Source organism: Mus pahari, chromosome 13 (genome assembly GCF_900095145.1).
Source record: "Mus pahari chromosome 13, PAHARI_EIJ_v1.1, whole genome shotgun sequence".
NCBI classification, from domain to species: Eukaryota; Metazoa; Chordata; class Mammalia; order Rodentia; family Muridae; genus Mus; species Mus pahari.
In genome coordinates this window covers 93,628,739-93,645,715 of record NC_034602.1, presented here as the reverse complement: position 1 = coordinate 93,645,715, position 16,977 = coordinate 93,628,739, and the positions used below count along the sequence as shown (strand labels likewise).

The 16,977-nt window shown below is 46.3% G+C and overlaps 1 protein-coding gene across 5 annotated transcripts in view; it reads right to left on the bottom strand.

The window, feature by feature from the left end:
- Window positions 1-16,977, bottom strand: part of Lrrc8d (leucine rich repeat containing 8 VRAC subunit D) — a 109,358-nt gene that overhangs the window by 65,140 nt on the left and 27,241 nt on the right. For all 5 annotated transcript variants that reach the window (XM_021210838.2, XM_029545529.1, XM_029545530.1 and 2 more), the window contains one exon: window positions 13,982-14,127. The gene's annotated coding sequence lies outside the window, so the exon portion shown is untranslated. The remainder of the gene's footprint in view (window positions 1-13,981; window positions 14,128-16,977) is intronic.

The following is a 16,977-nucleotide window of genomic DNA, read 5'->3' as shown; positions in this document are numbered from 1 at the left end:
GAGGACTGAGAGTAAGCACCCACCTGAGGACTTCGAGAGCAGACACACACCTGAAGACTGAGAATAAGCACCCACATGGGGACTGAGAGTGAGCAGACACACACCTGAGGCCTGAGAGTAAACACCCACCTGAGGACTGAGTAAGCAGACATACACCTGAGGCCTGAGAGTAAGCACTCACCTGAGGACTGAGAGTAAGCACCCACCTGAGGACTGAGAGAGCAGACACACACCTAAGGACTGAGAGTAAGCACCCACCTGAGAACTGCGAGAGTAGACACACACCTGAGGACTGAGAGTGAGTGGACGCCCACCTGAACAACATAGTGAGAAACAAAACAATCAAATAAACAAAAACCACCTACATCAGCCAAGGGGTAGCCAAGGTCCAAGGCAGCTAAAGAGCAACTTCTAACACGGCAAACACTACCCTCCATCACTGACCCAATTCAACGTGAAAGACTTGGATACGCTTAGAACGATGGACTGGTAAAGTAGGGGAAACGCTGTGCACAAGAAACCCACTAAATACAAAGACTTGGGTCAAAAGTAAAGAGACAGAGAAACAGCAGCGTTGGGCCGCTCTGAGGTCTCTCTTCCCCTGTGTTCACGTTCGCTTTCCGTGCTTGGGATGGAGCAGGGCCTCATGTGGGTGACTCCTGTGCTGCACACTGCTGAGCTGTGCCTGCTCTTTTTATCCTCTCTTTTTCTCTTTCTTTTCTTCTCTCTCCCTCCCCCTCTCCCCACCCATTTTGTTTGTTTATTTTTCGAGACAGGGATTCTCAGTCTAACAGGCTGGCCTCCAACTCAGAGATCATCCTGCCTCTGCCTCCCAAGTGCAAGGGTTATAGGTGTAGGCCACCACCGCCTGGCTCTCTCTACCTTTTCTTAAGAGACAAATGGTGCTGGGGTGTGGGTGGTGGGGGTAACTTAGTCTGTTGAAAGTATGACCCTACAGAGGTGCTAATTATACAAAATAAACTGACCTACTGTACACCAAGGACAGAACAGAGAACTACATGTGGAATCCCATCTCTGGAAGTAAGTATTAATAAGCATCCTATTCCCACCTAAAGACAGACAGACAGACTCCTATATAATTACTGTCACAGACTTCATTCTCAACAGAGCTCAGTGTGTGAGCTGTTGCCTCTTTTCTACCAGAACAGCAGGAGACAGCTTCCTGGGCTACAGGGTTTACCTCCAAATAGATGCATGTTTTCTTAGTCACTGCTCTACCACTGTGGAGAGACACCATGACCAAGGCAACTCTCATAACAGAAAGCATTTAATTACAGGCTGGCTTTCAGTACCAGAGGGTTAGTCCTTGATCATCATGGAAAAGAGCATGAAGCTGGAGCGGTAGCTGAGAGCTGAATCTTGATCCATAAGCAGACAGACAAGAGACACAGAGACACACTGGTCTGGCATGGGCTTGTGAAACCTCGAAGTCCACCCCTAGTGACACACTTCTTCCAAAAGGCCACACCTCCTAATCCTTCTACTGAATAAACATTGAACTATACAGGGCTATGGGGCCATTCTGATTCAAGCCACAAGGCAGAAAGGCAGATGGTGCTCTGTCTCCCGAACTGTGATGTCGTGTCCCCACTGAGCATTCCATACTACATCTTAGACTCCAGGACACAGGAGGGAGGACACTGAAGCCAAGAGCAGTTCAAGCACACTTAAGGAATGTCCAAGTCTCTCTCTCTCTCTCTCTCTCTCTCTCTCTCTCTCTCTCTCTCTCTCTCTCTCTCACACACACACACACACACACACGTATTCTCACACTCACACATGCATTCTCACTCACACACTCACACACATATTCTCACACACACATGCATTCTCACTCACACACTCTCTCACACACTCTCACACACATGCACACATACACATCACACACACATTCACACACACACACACACACACACACACACACACACACACATTCTCACACTTCATGCCAAGCTAAAACATCCACAGCAACTGTAAAGCTCCCACTGGATGAGGTGCTGGAATCTTTGATCTCCACTGCCCTGAGTTCACACTCGGGCTACTGGGTTTATTTTGAGGAAGCATATCCTTCCTGTTGTTTCTCAGGAAATGGGAGAATGCATTCAGAGACTACGGCCTAAGTTCAAGATGAAATGGTTTTCATTTTTTCAACTCTGCCTCACTTTGAAGAATATTTAATTATGAGGGGGAAAGACTCTGAGAAACTAGAGAAAGAGGCGTGGTGACGGGATAGCCTTCTCGGCCTTAAATGGGTGAATTTTGTAAAAAAATAAAACACATTTCACTGAGTCTGTTACACCCTGTTTCTTCTTCCTGTGAAGAATTTTCCAAGCACTGAGTTGTATAACAGCAAAACGCAGGGGGAAGGAAGTACCCAGGTTCCCGGCTCTCTAAGAGCCTAGAGAAAGATTAGAGGCTTACTTGTAAAAAGAGTGTCCTATCACCTTCGTAGCTTGTTAAGTTATTACAATAATCTCCGCAGCCACTTAACCTGACCTGGGTTCACTTTGTAATACCAAATGAATACCTGACCAAAACTAGTCACCTCTGTCCTCCTCGCTGATGATACGCCCTGGTCCCTTCACGTGAGGCAGCTGCTCCCTGCCTGGCAACTTGGCTCCTTATGGTGCATGAAAAGGACAACAGCAGTCATTCTTCCACACAGGTCCTGGAAGGATTAGATGACTAACTCCTTTCTGTTTGCTCACTCTGTCTTTGATCCGTTAGCCATGCCTGGAGGATGTCAATTACATCCGTGGCTAGGCTGGTCCAGCCATGTGTGCCTGGCCTTGTGTTCACATTCCTCCCCGGGCCCACACTTCGAGGTGCCCTACAGACACCCCAGCTTCACTTCACACAGACTCAAAGGACCGCCATGATGGCTCCGTGGGTAAGGGCACACGCTGCCAAGACTCACAAACCCAGTCCACCCCACCCTCCCACCTCCTGGAACGTGGAAGACAGAAGGACAGAACTGACGCCTGCCAGTTGTCCCTTGACCTGTGCGTGTATTCTGTGGACCATGTGACTCCCAACCCCACCAAGTATACAAATGAGTGTCAGAAAGTTTTCTAAACAAACTCAGTATCCTCTCGAAACCTGCCCTTGGGCTTTCCGTCCTTCCTAAGGACAGCCCAGAGGCAATGCCCAACCACAGCTCTTCTGTTTCCTTCTTGACTCCCCTCCCTTCCTCTGCCTCCCAAGTGCTGGGATTAAAGGCATGCGCCACCACACCCGGCCAGACACCAATTCTTGCCGGTCACTATCTCCTTTCTGTCTCTTGTCACTCCAGCTGCAGAGCACAATGTCTCAGCTGGATCACTGCGGCTACTGCAGAACCATGGGATTTCTGGGTCTAGTTCCCACAGCTGAGAAAGGAAATTGAGCATTTCCTAAGTCCTGAGATTGCGCGACCCGTTGGGATAAAGCCCACATTTTCAGGCTATCACAGAGGATCCTGGATGTGAGCTAAACAGAGGCACCTCCACTCCTCCTCCACACTCCTGACGCTCATCCCAGCCACTCTTCTGTGTCACAGGCACACTGGCCTCTCCTGTCTCTAAACCGTGGCTGCAGCAGCTTCCACGAGGACACGGCTTTTTCCTCCTCAGCTTGGTAACTTACATTCACACCAAACACCAGCAATTCTTTTCCTCACAAGACGGGAAGACACAAAATCGGCTTCTTTGTGTCCTACTCTCTGTCTCCTGTCCTGGTGTAACGTATCCCACGTTGTCTTTAATGCTCGAGTTCTGCTTAGTGCTGCATGGTCCACCTTGTGAGCAGAACTTTAGGCAGTCGTTTCCGTGCCTGTCCTGAGCCCAGGCTCTTGCCCATTCTCCACAGCACCCTCCAAACCTAACAAAAGAACTAGGAAGGCGGAAGGGGACCTGAGACTTTGCCGTTTGGAGCTTGGCAAATATCGTAGACTGGGTGACATAGCTTGGATGCTAATCGTATTAGGATAATGACAGGGGAAAGTTTAGTAGGAAAGGTAGGTCTGATGGCTGCTGAGGGTAACCCAGAAGAACCTGAACAACAACAAAAAAATGGAAACGTTGATCAAGTCCTCCGTAAGCGTTAAGTCACACAGGTAGGAGATTCTGTTTAAAGCATGGGAGTTGGGAGAGCAACTAGAACAGCACAGAGGTCGGGTTTATCTGTGGAAGCAGGTTCTGGAGACAGAACAGGCACCTAATTTCATCAGACTTAATACAAGCTTAATGATCATCAGTAATTAAATAAATATCAAGCTCTCTTTGAAGAACTACAGACAAAGGGTTGAAGATGTAGTCCAGCTGTAGAGTATTTGCTCAGCACTAAAAAAGCATAAAGGTGTTCAAACCCTAGCACAGCACTAACGGGGCACGGTGGCACACAACTGTAATCCCAGACTTGGAGAAATGAAGGTGGAAGGATCAGAAGTTCAAGGACATCTTCAGATACATAATGAGTCTGAGGCCAGCCTGGGCTACACGAGACTGTGCTATAAAAGTGAAACCTGGGCTGGTGAGATGGCTCAGCAGGTAAGAGCACCTGACTGCTCTTCCAAAGGTGCAGAGTTCAAATCCCAGCAACCACATGGTGGCTCACAACCATCCTTAATGAGATCTGACTCCCTCTTCTGGAGTGTCTGAAGACAGCTACAGTGTACTTACATATAATAAATAACTAAATCTTTAAAAATAAATAAATAAAAACTTAAAAAAAAAAATTTAAAAAAAAAAATGTGAAACCTAAGTAAGGGCAGGCATGGTGGCACTTTGCCTTTAATCCCACCACTTGGAAAGTACAAACGTGGATCTCTCCGAAATTTGAGGCCAGCCAAGTCTCTACATAGTGAGTTCCAGGACAGCCAGAGCTCCATGGTGAGACCCTGTCTCAAACAAACAAACAAACAAACAAAACAAAACAAAAACCACGGCCTAAAATCCATATATTCCTAAACCAGATGGGAAAGGACACCGCCATCTTTGGACTACAATACCCTGTCCCGAAATATTCACTGAGACCAAATGTATTTACTCAGTGATCTCAAGTTTATTTATAATAAAAATCTAAGCAACGTTCACTTATTTTGCCCAGAAATGCAAAAGCTTACTTAATGTAACATAATGCAGTACTCAGTAAAATGACATAATGTAGTTCTCAGTGTAATGTAAGTTGCAGAAACGAGACCCCGTGTCTTGAGAATGCACTGGAGCGGGGGAAAGTTGGAGTAGAGTAGATGGAAACTGATGCTGTTTCCCCGGTAATAAAGAGACATCTACAATTAACAGGCTTTCAAAGGTATGCCCGTACCCGGGAGGCAGAGGCAGGTGGATTTCTGAGTTCAAGGCCAGCCTGGTCTACAAAGTGAGTTCCAGGACAGCAAGGGCAATACAGAGAAACCCTGTCTTGAAAAACTTAAAAAAATAAAAAAAAAGTATGCCCAAGTATTACCACATCATACCTCATAAAACATTCAAAACCACCCAAGGTCATGTAGAGCACTGAAGAAGAAAGCAAAATCTCTAAGCAAAGACACCATCGCCCCGCAATGAGGACCAGAGCAAAGAAAGCCATGCTGCCAGCAGGCAGGCAGGAGTATAAAGAGGCTGAAAGCAAGCGGCCTTCGAATGAGAACTACAGCATGTTCCATGTCAGCAGACACATTTACAAAATGTACTTCTGTGTCTAAAGAGTTACAGCGGCAGCTGTGGCCACAGCTTAATTGGCCTAGCGTCTGGCTGGCATGCGCGAAGCCCTGGGTTTGATCTCCAGTACTGCAGAGCCAGGTGTGGTGGAACACGTCTCTAATCCCAGCACTGAGGAGGTGAAGATGGGAATTACAAGTCTGAATTTGTCACTGGCTACAAGCTAGAGACTAGCTGGGGATACAGCAGAGCCTGCCACAAGTAAAATATAATAAAATAAAAGACTTAAGACACACAAACAAGGGCAAGAAGTCGGTAGAAGGCTTGCTATCACATGGGAAACCCTGATCCCTGCTATCACCAAAAATCTACAAGAACAAACTTAAACCATCTGTGAACTTCTTAACTTACATTAATATGATAATTATGCAAACAAGATTAAGTTATATAAATGTACCTGTAACAATGAAATAGTGTCGAAGGCCCAGGTACACACAAGCCAGTCAACTGAACAGAACCCACCACCACCACAGTACAGGAACTGCAGAACTGTATTGGATGATAAAGTAATGCTGACCCTCAAAATATGACCCTTTAAAAGTATCAAAATGGGGGACTAGAGAGATAGATGGCTTAGCTGTTAAGAGCACTGACTGCTTTTCCAGAGGTCCCGAGTTCAATTCCCAGCAACCACATAGTGGCTCACAACCATCTTAGCGGAATCCAATGACCTCTTCTGGTGTGTCTGAAGATAGTTACGGTATAATCATATGCATAAAGTAAGTAAATACATCTTAAAAGAACAAAAAGTATCAAAATGGGTTCATGCTAAAATAGGCTGGATGACATCATCTATAACCCTAGCACTCCAAGGCTGTGGGCAGGAGGACCATACTCAGCTACATATTAAGTTTAAGGTCTGAGTTAGTCATTCATTCTTTCACTTATTTTGAGACAGGGTTTCTCTTCATAGCCTTGGCTATTCTGCAACTCATTCAGTAGACCAGGTTGGCTCAAATTCAGGAGATCCACCTGGCTCTGTCTCTCAAGTGCTGGGATTAAGGGTGTGTGCTAACATGCTCAGCTATGAGTCCCTATGTGTGTGTGTGTGTGTGCATGCACGCACACACGCTCGCACACAAGAGAAGGAGAGGGAAATAATAAAAGTATAAATCCTACTTAGAAGTTGTAGAGTTTGGGTTTAGTTCTTTTGAGTCAGGGTCTTCCAACATAGCCCAGGCTAGACTTGAACTAGCCTCTGGCCTCCAGGGACGCCTTTTCATTGCTGGATGACATTTTTCCTCTTTGTTGTACATTAAATTGGTGATGCACAAAATCCTGGCTTCGTATCTAACCTTGTTTCCAGTTAAGTGTTTAAGTAATCTAAAAGTAAGTTGCCATTAAAGGATAAGATTCCAGAATATTCTATATAAGTAGATATAGTTCTAGAAAGTAATGAGACATGTGCACGTACCTATTCACAGACACAAACACACATTTTTAAAGACAATATTTTTAATATTTTTTGAAGAGCAAGAAAACATTAATTCATGGACCGTATCAGATACCCTATAAAAATACTTTCAAGGAAAGCAGAGAGTCAACAGAAAAAAAGGAGATATGCCAAAGACATGAAAGGATACTCAGAGAAGGCGATCAATAAAGCAATTTCATCTTCAACAGTGATCCCCAAAAGAAAAAGTTAAACTATGGGGGCCAGTTAGGACCTACCCACTTAGGAACCACAGGAAATCTGCTAGTGAGATAAGTCATATGGGTTCCTAGACATAAAAATCACTGTACACTAATGACATGGAAGGAAAGAAAAGCTATCCATCCAGAGCAATGAACAGCACCAATAGGGAGGGGTTGGCAAACCGAGGCGATGGCAGGGAGACATGCTCACACACACCTGCAGGAGAAATGCTCACACACACCTACGGGAGAAATGCTCACACACATCTGCAGGAGAAATGCTCACACAAACTTGCGTGAAAACGTAAAAGGGAAACTAAGACACTACATGATATCAGGCATGGTGGCCTTTAATCTCAGTACTCAGGAGGCAGAGGTAGGTGGATCTCTGTGAGTCCAAGGCCAGCCTGGTGTGCATAGCAAAGGAGACCATTTTCCCCCAAAACAAGTTAAGTCATTATGGGACATTGGTGGAAATTAAAAATTGACATTTTATATAATCCCTAATAACATGAGCACAGCATGTATTATAATCCAGTAAAAATGCTTGTGCACAACTGTTTAAAAAAACTCACAGGGCTGGAGAGATGGCTCAGCATTTAAGAGGAGCACCCACAGGGTGCAATCAATCACTGGTAACTCCAGGGCATCTCACACACTCACCCAGACAAAAACATAGATAAAAAATAATAACAAGTCTTTTGAAAATGAAGCCAATAACTCTATACACCCAGGTTCCTTAGAGAAAAGGGAGATACATCTTTGAAAATTCAAAATATTTACAAAAAATGCTGATTCTCCCACATCTCCATCCCTAACTTCAGTACAATCCCCAAGGCTTGAACTTACAATTCACTGAAATGGCAAGTCAGACTAAAGAGACCATGATCATCGCTCTCTATAGGTTGGGGTAAGAAGAGAGAGGGCCGTAGGCAGAGAGGGGAATGTTTAAGGGCTGAGGCCTGCACAAATCTGGACCAAGCCAGGCGTTGTGTATACAGGTCACAATCTATGCCTGCCTCAGTTTCTTTTCATAAAAAGGGTCATTACCCAGAATGCATAGTAACAAGAGAACCATACATCAAGTGTCTAGAAAGTATATAAGATACTAAATAGGACACACACACCAAACACATACACACATATACGCACACACACACACCAGACACACACACACACAGACACATACCACACATCAGACACATACAGAGACACACAGAGACACACCACACACACACACACACACACATACAGACATACAGAGACACACACTACACAGACACACCACACACAGAGACAGATACATATACACACAGACACAGAGACACACATATACATAGACATACACATAGAACCACCACACACACACACACACACACACACACACACACGACACACACACAGAGACACAGACACATACCACACAGACACATACAGAAACACACATACACAGACAAGAGACACACACTACACAGATACACATACACACATATACATACAGACATACACATAGAAGCACCACACACACACACACACACACACACACACACACACACACGTTTGCCCACGTGCACCAAGGTATGTACTCTAAGCTAGCCTCCAACTCTCACTTATGCCTGGCCTAAGACATGTTTTCCTTTTTAACTAAAGAACTTCATGGACTAACCCTAGTACACAGACCTGTTCTAACAATTGGAATGGCAGCCAGAGAAGCTGATTCAATATGAATGTCAACATTTTCTGCACTGCAGACCACAGATAACTAACAGGTCCCTTTCCTCAAGCTTATACTTATAACCTTTACACACTGTAAAGGTTAAGGGTGAGCGCTCTTGGCCTGAGGGAAGTGAAGACAGGATGGTACGAAGGCCGCTGCAGCTAAGTCAGTGGTGGTTCTGCAGTTGGTGCCTGAGTCCTGGCAGATGTAGAACAGAAGCCTGTGGCTTAGGCAGGGGATGGCTAAGAAAACATCCCTTTACCTATGACTGAGTAACTCCAAGATCTCAAAGCTGACCACGAGAAACAATTAGCCTAGAAACAAGATGAGATTCAAAAGAAGGATGTCACACATCACCAATCTACTGTATAACAAAGAAGAAAAGTCCCACTGAGGACTCTACAGTCTGACGGCGGCAATCTACCTCTACAGTCTGATGGCAACATAGCGTGGATGTTGAACGTTCCATTCAGTCTGGAGTGGGCTAGCTTTGGTGTTAAACTGGATTAAGATCCTGGGAGAATCCCCTGAATCCCCGCCCCATACCCATTAGTACTAAGCCAGACAAGACCACCTACAGCCATTACTCCACACGTACTTGAGTAATATTATGCAATTTAATGTCCACAGGTGACAAAAATCATCTCTAAAGAAGGTAAGACCTTTGAAATCTATTAGTAAATAAAAGCATCCTGATTTTTTTAAGAGTTGAGAACCAATGGAATACAATGTCTGACAGAGACGGTATTTTTCACTTTATCCACAGGAAGAAAAGTTAGAGGGTTTAAAAACAATGAAAACCATAGCTTACGCTGACCTCCACTGCAAACCCGCTCTTGACCACGAACTTCTCCTTGGCATTTAACATCAAAGCAGCTCACCCTTCAGTCTTAGCCTCCCTGCTGGAAGAGACAAACCCACTGCTCCAGCAAGTCCTCAGTACAGACAGAAATGGCAGCCTGTGGCATTTAAGAAAACCTGCACGTATCAATTCACCGTTCCCTTAGAAAAGAACAAAGTCAAAAACTTTCCCCCCTTTCTCCTTGTCTTTCCTATCTTCTCCCTAACATTCTAACAAAGTATTCCACGGTTGGGATCTTAGACCACTAAAAGCACTAAAACTAAGAAGAAGACAAGTGTTTTATGTATCGTTTTCTAAAGAAAATGTTCTACAAATTTTAATTAGTACCTTGGGACACCTCAAATTTAAGTAATGCAAAGATAATAAAATAAGCTTACTTCCACGTAACTACTTTTGTTTTTGAAACTGGGTTTTATGCATCCCAGGCTGGCTTCAAACTCACTGTGTAGCTCAGGCAGTCTGTCCCTCCCAAAGGCTGGAATTCTAAGCATGCATGAGCACAGACAATCTACACAGAGCTAAATCAAACCTACGACTCCGTACATGATACACAAGCATGCTGCCACCTAAACTACACCCTTGCTCCCATCTCAGGACCATTACAAAAATATTTCATGTGTTACTGTAAAGGCAGATAAGCTTATCCTTGTGTCCCCACCTGTGGACTTCTCAGCACTCAGGAGAGTAGGGGATGCATGATGGCATACACGGGAGAAGCATACACCCCAGGTGTGAACTGATTACATCCTCAGACAAAACCAGAGTCTTTTGTATTGGTTGATTGATTGACTGATTGATTTTCTGAGACAGGGTTTCTCTGTGCAACTGCCCTGGCAGTACTAGACCTCACAGAGATCTGCCTGCACACCCAAATATGGACTAATTACATCCTGAGCTATAAACCAGAGTCTTATTTATTAACTAATTAATATTTTTATTTATTTATTTATTTATTTTCCGAGATAGGGTTTCTTTGTGCAACTACGTTGGCTGTCCTGGAACTCATAAAGATCTGTCTATACAATGCAGGTATAAACTGATTACATCCTGAGGTACAAACCAGAGAGTCCTTTTCTCTGTCTCTCTCTCTGTCTCTCTGTCTCTCTGTCTCTCTCTCTCTCTCTCTCTCTCTCTCTCTCTCTCTCTCTCTCTCTCTCTCTCTCTCTCTCTCTCTCTCTCTCTCTCTCTCTCTCTCTGCCTCTGTCTCCCCCCCCCCCCATCCATCCATCCATCCATTTTCCAAGACAAGGTTTCTCTGTGCAACCCGCCCTGGCTGTCCTGGAACTCATAAAGATCCGCCTGCCTCTGCCTCCTGAGTGCTGGGATGACAAGCATACATCACTGTGACCTGCTGAGTGTGTTTTCTTTAATACTGAAAGCTTGTGGGGTGCTGGCATAACTCCCTGAAAGGACACGTGCCCACTGACACCTGACATGGGACGCTGCAGATTAAAACACGCTGTAAGAATTTTGGCAGAACATAAATCATACTCATGTAAATGCAATTAAACCCCATGACAGACAAAGGAAGAGGCTTAGACAAGACAGAGGAAGAGGAGAAATCCGAACTGGGNGGGGGGGGGGGGGCACCTGATCCTATGTGCTGGTCCTTTTCGGGACCAGCAAAGGCCTACCTGATTTAGCACTGCTCTCTCACCCTGAGGCAGCAAGTTCCCAGAATACTCAAGAGCCACAAATCCAAGACCCCTGTCTGAGTCCCAGCATCTCCATTTACAGAGGCTGGCATCCTTCCTATCAGCCTCACACTCTGCATAAATGGACTATTTTACCTCACTACTGCCAAGACCAACTAACTGGCTTGGAAGATACAGAAAGTAGTCCTACAAACAGAGAAGGGTGCCCAAGGCTGTATTCCTTTCAAGTTCATACTCTCCTGATACGGGGAATATACCCTGTTTCAGCAGAGGGTCAGAAAAGCCAGTCCACTGTATTTTAAAGCAGACTGACAGTCAGACATCAAAATCCTCAAGTGATAAATAAATTTTTAAAAAAAGATTAAAGTTAAAAAAAAAATGTCCTCAAGCAATTACTAAACCTGAGGGCAATACACACTCCTGAAATATGAATAATAATATGGCCATATAGATCCTTCAGAGGTGGTGTGTGTGTGTGTGTGTGTATGTGTGTGTAATCAAGTGTAATGGGTGGACCTTGGCCACAGTGTCTTGAGTTCAAGCCTTAGCAGAACTAAGAAAAGGAGAGAAAGAGGTGGAGGACTTCTCGGATGATTTGTTCTTACTCTTAGGGAGTATCTGGAAAAAGAAGGGGCATAAATACAGATACTATACAGTTAACTTCAAACCTAAGTCAAGGCATATCTATCTAGCAAGGAGGAAATTAACTGCTCAGTCCATACAAAATACCTTGGCTACTGCTACTATATTATGCCAACTGCTGAAATTATCAAGGTGCTCAAAATATCTAATTTAAAGAGATCAATGCTCTGAGGCTGGCTGAAGGGCAGAGCAGGTAAGGCACCTGAGCCAAGCCTGATGATCCAGGTTAATCCCCCGGGACCCACATGGTGGAAGGAGAGAACTGAATCCTGCAACTACACCGTGTGTGAGCCCCCACACACATATGCACACAGGATAAATCAATGTGATAGAGGTATTTAATAAATGAATGTTCAGAAGAATCCCTGAAACAAGGAGATTCTATCACTGACACCATCTCCAGACTGCTGATACTAAAAACATGGGGCACAGTTTTCTCTTAAAGCAAAACTGATTATGCAAAGATACATTTTACTGTGACATTAGGATGTAGCTGTAAGAATGATACAGTTAGACTTGGTGTGGAGTTGCAAGCCAATCTGAGCATCAGGCCAGTCCATGCTATGTGGTAAGACACTGGTCCCTACCCCACCCCGAAAGGGATGGCTGCCACTGAGGGGCATGGACTTAAATCCAGTAATCAGCTTGCCTCTGAGAAAGCATGACAACCAACAAGATGAAGGACTGGAGTGTGTACAGAAAAAGTCTCTCCTTCTGGCAGTCTCCCACTTCTCCCCCCTGCCACTTGCTCACACCTCAGCCTCCAAAAGAAGCAAGACGTTGCTGCTGGCTTCTCCACGGCTCAGACATTTAGCTTGTCATAACAACCATCCCAAACAGAGTCTCCTCAGCCAAAGTGGTTCCCTAGTGAGATGGCCATCTCCTGTGAATAAATAAAGGCCTTGCTCCACTGAGGGAGAAGTCATCTAAGCCTGCAGAGAAGCACCCTCTGAAATAAAGGTGCCAGGTCTACACGGTACACCCACCTGTCTTGGAGCATCTATCCCCCTCCTACTAACACCCAGAACCAAGCAAGGCATGGTTAAGAAATCATGTCTACCTGGTGAGTCTCAGGAAAGTCATCTCTATTTTAGTTTGGTGACAACTGGAGTTTAATAAATTTAAAATGTCTGGCTCGTATTTATAAAGCACCATGTTTCCACACAGCAAAACCACAGCAGTGTTCACCAGCCAGACACCAGACTAAACACCTCAGAACTCACTGCTGTTGCTCGCTCATTCGTGGTCCCTACCTTTCCGGGTGTGTGTCTGCACCACCAAGTCCCTCAGTTTGTGATAGCCTGGCTCTACAAGCAACCCAGCTCCTCAGCTTCCCCGCCTTTCGTAAGCTTCGCCCAGAGCTCACCAGCTTCCTCCTTCCCACTCCACTTTCGCCCTCATACCAACTTCAGCAACACCCAACAGTCTCCAGCTTTCCAGAGAGGTATTTAGACAGCCTCAGGCCAACAAGTGAGGAACAAAGAGCAACTGCTCCGGGCAGCAGCTGGAAAGGGCGGTGAGGGCAGTTAGGGACTCCAGGAGGCAGCCCAGACAGTCCCAGGGCAGCCCAGCCCGGAGAGCACCAGTCTAGGGGAATACCCTGAGGTTCCCAAACCTTCCTGCCCTGTCCCACACACCTGGGCGGTGGTGACAAAGTGGCGGAGACTCCTGGAGGAGGACATGGTGGCAGGCACAGGCGATCAAGAGAGTCCCCGCGAGCAACGACCCCTCCTTCCCACCCCAGCCCGCGCACCTGGACCAGGTGGCCACCCTGCTCCCTCAGGGCGCTCTCGAGGACTCGGCTGCGGGCAGGCTCCGGGGGACTGGAACCGCTGCGACGCGAGACTTCACTCCTCCATCCTGGGAGCCGGCAGCACGTTGCAGTCAGCAGTGCACTTCCTGTTTCAAAGAGAACGAGAGTGTGTTGGCAGAGGGGCCGCGGAACAGCCTGCAGTCGCGGATGGAGCGAGTGAGCGAGCGAGGGGCAGCGGCTCGCACACGCACAAGCAGCCATCCGGCCAGCGATTGCACGCCGGGGTCCGCGGCCACCAGGCTCACTTGTCCCGGTCCGGCCTCCCCCTGCCGGCCGCAGGTCCAGTCCCAGCTGCAGGACGCACCTCCCTGCGCAGACTTCACGCTCAGGCTCCCTGGGGTGGGCAGTGGGCACTTGGCCTTCGCCTCCCTCCTGCCTACCCTGCCTCCGCCTCCCAAGAGAAGAATCACCTCCGGGAAGGTATAAAGACCGGAGCCTTGCCAAGGGAGAGGAGGCAGCGAGTATGCAAATCTGGGAAGTAAGCAGCCACATCCCAGCAGATCCACGCGCAGCAGGGAGCTTCAGGATGGGAAATTACATGTCTTGTGCCTAGCTGACTCAAAAGAGAAGCGTGTGCACAGCTACCGCAATAGAGCTGTCACGAAATGGGGGGTGGGGTGGGGGGGAGACCCCTGCAAATATTCTGAGTTCCTCCTAGGGTCTCTCTATTCAGATCCAAGGGGATCACCAGCCCATTTACCATATACCAATCCTCCCGGAGACCGTAACCCTTAACTTTTCTTGCATGTGATTATGAATCACAGAAAAGTTATTAAGTTCTGAGGTGACTTTAATTTGGTCAAACTCCGACTTAATTTCCTTTTTCTGCTTTTTTTTTTCAATGTATTTATGGCGGGGGAGGTGGGCGGCGCATACGGAACACGGTGTATGTGTGGTGGTCAGAGGACAACTGTCTGGAGTCAGTTTTCTCCTTCCACCTCGTGGGTCCTGTGGTTCTAACTTAAGTGGTCAGGCTTGATGACAAGTGCCTTTACAGGTTGGCACCGACTTAAAAGTAAATTCAGAGTACTAAACCAAGGCGCACGTGGAGGGGTGGGGGTGGGGTACGCAGCGGGAGATGACTCGGCAGTAAAGGCACTTGTCTGCTAGCAGAGAACCTACAAGGTGGAAGGAGGAAAAGCCAATTCCCACAATCTGTCATCTGACCTCCATGACTGCAGCAGCACAGAAGTGCCCACAAACATGTAAATAAACTATTCTTTTTTTAATTTGTAAAAACGTAAACAGGTGGCTCAAATCTACCAAAGGCAAGATCTCACCAGTTCCAGGAGTTGGCCAGAGTTTGCAACCTGCCTGCCCCTGTACCTGGAACTATCAGGCAACAGGCACACAACAGATGACTCCTTGTAGCATCAACCTGTTGGCTTAATTAAGTTGTTCATGTTTCTAAACAGAACAGAAACAACAAACTATGATTATTCTATATACATTTTAAAAAGCTAAATTCTGACAGTAGGAAGAAACTGCTGCAAATTCAGGTCCTATTCGGTGTTAGCGCCTCATCTTGCACCAGCTAGGTCTTAGCGGTTTCCCAACAGCTCTATAAAAACCTTGCTGCCATATTCCCAGATGAGGAAACAGGGTCAAGAAGTTAAGTAACTGGCCCGATGTCTCAGCTACAGAGTGGTCCACTGGAGAGCTGAATCCAGGTTTTTGCTAAGTATAAAATCTGGGTCATTTCCTCTATGTTCTGAATTCCTAGGACAATAGTGAGTTCTAGGGGAGAAGTCAAGGCCAAAGACCATCTGGGATCCATCCCCTGTCTCAGAATGGTCCTGTAATTTACGGGCTCCCACTGTTTTTCGCCCAGCTGATTTTGCCAGGATCTTGATGACTAAGGGGGGGAGGGGCATGCGGTGCACTCATCCAGGAACTGTACTGCCTCGGTCAGCCTCTTCAGAGTTACTTTGTAGCAAAAGTTCAACAGGTTTTGATGGCCACTCAAATGCCAAGGGACAAAGTCTGTCCAGTGCAGAACCTAACTAGCTAATATTTGTCCCACGGATTGCTTTCTGTCTAACAGGGCAGGTTTAAGAAGGCAAACGCTGCTTGCAAAAACACGAATGGCTGCCTCAAGTTTTCAGGAAAACGACTGGCTATTCCCCATTGGCCATTTCCTTCTTCGTTAGCACTTACTTGACATTCATCTGTCCGTAGCATGTAGCTATTACCCTCCAGACACAGGCTAAGAAATGGAACATATCTTTAAAAGTCAGGAGTCTTGGCAATAAGGACATTCTAGACACCCACACAGAACACACTCTCCATCTCTCTGGCTCCACCCTTCCCCTTCAAGGATAGAGCGGCACAGACCTAAGCTGTAGATGACACAAATGAATTCGAGCTTGGCAGAGATAGGGCAGAGAGGCCTCAAGAATCAGCGACCCTCACCCTAGTCCTCAAGTTATCTACCAATCTCCTGAAGGGTTCTGAATCCATTTAGGTCCTGCTCTGCCCACCAGTGTCCCATGGCTGGACCCAACAATGCTTTTGACAAACGAAATCCTTCTTCCCAACCGGCTCACAAAGTCCCCAATCAGAAGGAAAGCCTCGGCTCAAAACTTCCTGCAGTTCTAGACCTGCCAATAATCATCAGCTTCGAAGGACGGAATTCCACTAGGAAAAATTCCTTTTGCTGTCCCTTTGTACCCTATCCTCAAGAAGGATAATCTCTGAAGAAAAATAAAACTTCTAGAAACACTATATGGCTAGCTGGCTTGGGACACACTATGTAGACCAGGCTGGCCTAGAACTTGCAAATCTCCCTGCCTGCCTCAGTCTCTGAGTGCTGGTATTGAAAGAGTTCCCTACTCCTAAAGAAAAGCAAAACTTCTAGAAAAAGGCAAGGAGTAGTGCTTCATTGTGTAAATGTACCACATTGTCTGTATCCATTCCTCTGCTGAGGGACATCTGGG